This window comes from Dendrobates tinctorius, unplaced genomic scaffold (assembly GCF_039654945.1).
Source record: "Dendrobates tinctorius isolate UK_male_01 unplaced genomic scaffold, ASM3965494v1 ptg000231l, whole genome shotgun sequence".
Taxonomy (NCBI): domain Eukaryota; kingdom Metazoa; phylum Chordata; class Amphibia; order Anura; family Dendrobatidae; genus Dendrobates; species Dendrobates tinctorius.
Window position 1 is genome coordinate 5,853,919 of NW_027361898.1, and position 5,937 is coordinate 5,859,855.

At 48.0% G+C, this 5,937-nt stretch overlaps 1 non-coding gene across 1 annotated transcript; it reads left to right on the top strand.

The window, feature by feature from the left end:
* The first annotated feature begins 4,482 nt into the window (after positions 1-4,482).
* On the top strand, positions 4,483-4,636 carry LOC141059979 (5.8S ribosomal RNA). The gene has a single exon (XR_012222633.1). It is a non-coding gene; the product is annotated as a 5.8S ribosomal RNA (ribosomal RNA).
* The last annotated feature ends 1,301 nt before the right edge of the window (positions 4,637-5,937 follow it).

The window sequence follows — 5,937 nt, forward strand, 5'->3', positions numbered from 1 at the left end:
CAGGATGTGCCCACACTTCTGAGGATCCCCATTGACTGAATCAAATCGAGCGGGCTCCTAGCATTATGGGAACTTCCGATTCCGGTATTCGATATGAAAAAAGTATCGGAACTAAGTATCGGAATTCCGATACAGCGAATATCGGCCGATACCCAATACTTGCGGTATCGGAATGCTCAACACTACCCATCACACATCCTCCATCCCATAATCCCGTGCCCATATACATATCCGCCATCCCATAGTCCCGTGCCCATATACCCGTCAAACATATCCTCCATCCCATAGTCAAGTGCCCATATACCCATCACACATCCTCCATCCCATAGTCCCGTGCCCATATACATATCCGCCATCCCATAGTCCCGTGCCCATATACCCATCATACATATCCTTCATCCCATAGTCCAGTGCCCATATACCCATCACACATCCTCCATCTCATAGTCAGCCATTATGACATCATAATGAGCGGCGGGGCTTGAAACCTATGATGACATCAGCGTCGCCATGGCAACCATTGTGACATCATAATGAGGGGCGGGGCTTGATACGCACACACTGTTTCCCCATTATGTAGATAGGGGCATTATGACATCAAAATGAGGGGCTGGGCTTGACGCGCACACTTTTTCCCCATTATGTAGATAGGGGCAAAATTGTTTGGTGAATTGGAACGTGTGGGGTTAAAATTTCACCTCACAACATAGCTTAGGACGCTCTCGGGGTCCAGACGTGTGACTGTGCCAAATTTTTTGGCTGTAGCTGCGACGGTGCGGATGCCTATCCTGGACATACACACACACACACACATGCACACATACATACATACATACACACTTTGAGCTTTATATATTAGATATACCTGTATGTCATCTCCCCCCATATATAGCAATGTTCAACAATCAGCCATGGCAACCATTATGACATCATCTTCGCCATGGCAACCTTTTTGACATCATAGTCACCATGGCAACCATTATGACATCATCATCATCAACATGGCAACCTATTATGACATCATCTTCGCCATGGCAGCCATTCTGACATCATCGTTGCCATGGCAACCTATTATGACATCATCATCACCATGGCAACCATTATGACATAACCATTACCATTGCAACCTATTATGACATCATCATTGCCATGGCAACCATTATGACATCATAGTCACCATGTTCCAACACAAGAAAATGGAGCATATAGACCATACTATTAGAATCCAAAATTAAATAAAAAAATATAATTTTAATGACACAATTAGTTAAAAACAGACAATAATTACACAATTTTTTTGTGAATCAAAAACAGAGCTATCTGACTAGGGTCAAGATGCACCAGTATCAAAAAAGTGCTGCATCATAGATACAATACATGAACAGGATCATATATATAATGTATAGTAATACCTCACAATTACCCCAAATTATATGTATACTGACAGTGCAGAAAGTAGCAAAGGGACACCATGCTCCCAACTACTGCACTAACACATTTCCATGATAATAAGCTCCTTTGGTCTGTGACCACTCACACTGACTATGTAAGAATCAGGAAAAGGTGTTAAGGAGTGAAATAAACATGTTAACTCATACCCATGGGGCGCGTGTCTGTACATGGATACTAACATGGGTATGAGTTAACATGTTTATTTATTTATCTGCACTTGCAGTATACATATAATTTGGGGTAATTGTGCATCTTGACCCTAGTCAGATAGCTCTGCTTTTTGATTCACAAAAAAAAGTGTAATTATTATCTGTTTTTTTAACTAATTGTGTCATTAAAATTATATTTTTTTTATTTAATTTTGGATTCTAATAGTATGGTCTATATGCTCCATTTTCTTGTGTTGGAATATTGCTCAGGAGCTCCATAGGGTATACACCCATAATTATCCTGGTTTGGATGACCAAGATTGAGTTGTAGACTATGATATCTGTACTTGAGACCGTGTTTCTTATCATAGTCACCATGGCAGCGTGGCTTGAAACACACACATACACTTATTTTTATATATATAGATTATATATATAGATTCCCTGAGCTTCTTAAGCCCCCGTTACGATATGACCCGGTCAGGATCGCTGGTGCATCACTAAATGGTTGCTAGTGAGCTGTCAAACAGGCAGATCTCACCAGGGACGCAGCAATGCTCGGCGGTCGTACTTACCTGTCAGACGCGGCGATGATGACCGTCTTTCGCCCGCGTCAATGGCTCGCTCGTCGGCGCCAGCAGGAAGCCGACGACGAGAAATGGACCAGGCCGATCTTGTGCGATCAGCGATAGCCAGCGGGGGGGCCGGTCGGAGGTGAGTGTCACATGTAGCGATATCGCTGCTGCGTCACAAAATCAGTGACTCTTTAGCGATATCGCTATGTGTAAAGCCCCCTTAAGATGAGAAATGAACATGGGATATGTGTAGATTATAGAAGAATTAGCATGTATCCCATATAAACAAGTTTTGTTGTGCATTCCCTGAGGTTCATAGGTGGGGAATGCACATGGAAATTATATAGATTACATGGAATGAGCACATATTCAGTACAGTATGTACAGTATATTCAGACCCGTATTTGCCACTAGGCACTGAAAGTTTGGTGCCTGGGTTGAGATTTTAAAAAATATTATTTTATTTATTTATATCTCACCTCTTCCAGGCTCTTTAAGAAAACTGGCTTCTTTCTGAAGGAGGGAGAGCGCCACATTCATTTGTACTCGCATCATTGTATGCACGCCGGCACGTCTGAGGTCAGTGGAGCTCCATTCAGCTCTCTGACCCCATGTGCTGCGACATGTGCACCTTGCTTACGTCATGGCAGCTCGATGAGGAGACCTCACAGAAAGGATTGACAGATTGAAAGCTCTTTCTCGATTCTGTGGGTGTTGGTTAGGGTGACCGGATCTCATATGGGGGGGAAAAAATGTCAGAATCTTGTTCGTCTGGACCCCACAAAACGATTCCCCTTTCCAGATATTGAGATAGCCAAAATTTGAGCTCGATCAAACGACGTTAACCCGTGCCCGCTCGTCGCTCAAAGTTTGATAAAATCCAAATTGAGGTATTTTAAGATTTAGGTATTTTGCATAGTCTGTTAGACTATAAAGAATGTGACAACAACATTGCAGAAATAGCCCTGACCAAATTTTCCAACCATTTGTGGTATTTGAATGCAGAGTTGGTGGGATTATCGTTTTTTGATCCCACCATTACAGACAATGAAAAGTTGTTAATGGCTAATAAATTGCTCAGTAGCACAGATTTACAACCCTAGCGTGCTCTGATGGTTCATCTGTGCTACTGAGCAATTTATTAGCCATTAACAACTTTTCATTGTCTGTAATGGTGGGATCAAAAAACGATAATCCCACCAACTCTGCATTCAAATACCACAAATGGTTCGAAAATTTGGTCAGGGCTATTTCTGCAATGTTGTTGTCACATTCTTTATAGTCTAACAGACTATGCAAAATACCTAAATCTTAAAATACCTCAATTTGGATTTTTTCAAACTTTGAGCGACGAGCGGCACGGGTTATCGTCGTTTGATCGAGCTCAAATTTTGGCTATCTCAATATCTGGAAAGGGGAATCGTTTTGTGGGGTCCAGACGGACAAAATTCCGACATCGATTTTTTGCGGTCACCCTAGTGTTGGTACATGGCCATTTTTAGTTGGTAGAGCAAATTGTCTGGTTAATTCCGATAATGAACAAGATTACGGCATGCTAACTAGCTACGCGACCCTCCTCGGTCCACGTCCAGATTCTTAGAGAAACAAGTGGCACTCAGCCACGCAAGATAGAGCAATAACAGGTCTGTGATGCCCTTAGATGTCCGGGGCTGCATGCTCGCTATAATGAACAGACCAGCGTGTGCTTACCCTTTGCTAACAGGTGTGGGTAACCCGCCGAACCCAGTTTGTGATGGTGATTGGGGATTGCAATTCTTCCCCATGAACGAGGAATTCCCAGTAAGTGCAGGTCATAAGCTCGCATTTATTAAGTCCCTGCCCTTTGTACACACCACGCGTCGCTACTACCAATTGGATGGTTTAGTGAGGTCTTTGGATCGGCCCCCCGCTGGGGTCCGCCAAGACCCTGGCGGAGAGCCGAGAAGACGATGGAACTTGACTATCTAGAGGAAGTAAAAGTCGTAACAAGGTTTTCGTAGGTGAACCTGTGGAAGAAACCAATGAGGCTCGGATACGGAAGTCGATGCCCCCCACCGCCCGATCTCCCTTGGAGGCCAATGGCGACAACGGTGGTGGTGGAGGAGGTGTTCCTTCCACTTCACTGGCGCCCTCCGTAGGGCGGGAGCGGCAAGGGATCCCAAGTTTTATGCCGGGCGGATAACATCGGGAGGGTGTGGGGAGCCCCTCTCGCTCCGTTGTCCAGAAAGATGCCCGGCCTCCCTGTCGTTTGTGGCCAGCTGACACAAGAGAAAAGATCGCCTCCGAGCGTCCAGACCCAGAAGCATGACTTTTAACGGTGGATCACTCGGCTCACACGTCGATGAAGAGCGCAGCTAGCCACGAGAATTAGTGTGAATTGCAGGACACATTGATCATCGACATTTCGGATGCACCTTGCAGCCCCGGGTTGCTCCCGGGGCTATGCCTGTCTGATGGTCACCCCTCCATCGATTGCCTCCGTGGCATGGCTGAGGTTCCGTCACAAGTTTTATAACGAGGGAGGCCCGAGGCTCTGTGCCCCGATGCTCTCTCCCCTTTCTCCCATACGTCCCCCCAAGGCCAGCCCCACTCGCCCGGGCAATCCGGCCAGGGTTACCCTCCATCACCCCGGCGCACGCTGCGAGACTGTCTGTGGAGACACAGGGCTGCCTCCGGAGTTTTGGGCGACGGGAGGAAAACTATCCCCCTTTGAAAGTGGGCGCTGAATCCCCTCCTTGGCGTGGTGTGGACGGGCAGCACGCATGCTGGCAGCTGCTCCGCTGCTATTGCCAGTTCTTGACTCGATTAAAAACCTCAGATTAGACATGGCGATCCACTGAATTTAAGCATATTACTAAGAGGAGGAAAAGAAACTAACCAGCATTCCCTCAGACATGGCGAGTGAAGAGGGAAGAGCCCAGCGCCGAATCCCCGTCCGCCCGGCAGGTGTCGGGAAATGTGGCATACGGGAGACCAGACCACCACGACATTGCTCGGCGGCCTGAGTCCTTCTAATAGTGTCCCCAGCCCGCGGACGGTGGTAGGCCAGTAGCAGCCCTCGGCGCGGCTGGACCTGGCCTCCCCGGAGTCAGGTTGCTGGTGAATGCAGCCCAAAGAGGGTAGTAAACTCCATCTAAAGGCCCCGTTACACATAACGATGTCCCAGCGATCCCACCAACGATCCGACATGATGGGATCGCTGGGACATCGTTAGGCTGATCGCTGGTGAGCTGTCACATAGACAGCCCCTCCAGCGATCAGGACCAGCGAACAAGCTGGTTACCAATGTAAACATCGGGTATCTAAGAGCCGCGCGCTCTTAGATACCCGATGTTTACATTAGAAACCAGCGTCCAGCGTCGCTGATCGCTGGTCTCTAGCTGCCACACGCAGCGATGCGCGCTGGCCAGCGGGAGACCAGCGAACAAAAACGGCCCAGGACGATCCTGCACGATCAGCGATACCCGGCGGGGGGGGGGCGGTCGCTGATCCCCGTCACACACAGCGATCTCGCTGGCGAGATCACTGTGGCGTCACAAAATCAGTGATCTCGCTAGCGAGATCGCTGTGTGACGGGGCCTTTAGGCTAAATACAGGCGCAAAACCGATAGCGGACACTGGGGGCAGACGCGGCTCTGGTGGCTCCGGCCCCTGCAGGGTGCATTTCCTCTGTGACCGGCTCTGGGCCAGCCATGAAGGCCTCGGGGGCGGAAGGTGGCCAGGCGCGGGGCTCACGTCCTTCCGACGTTAAATCCCCATTC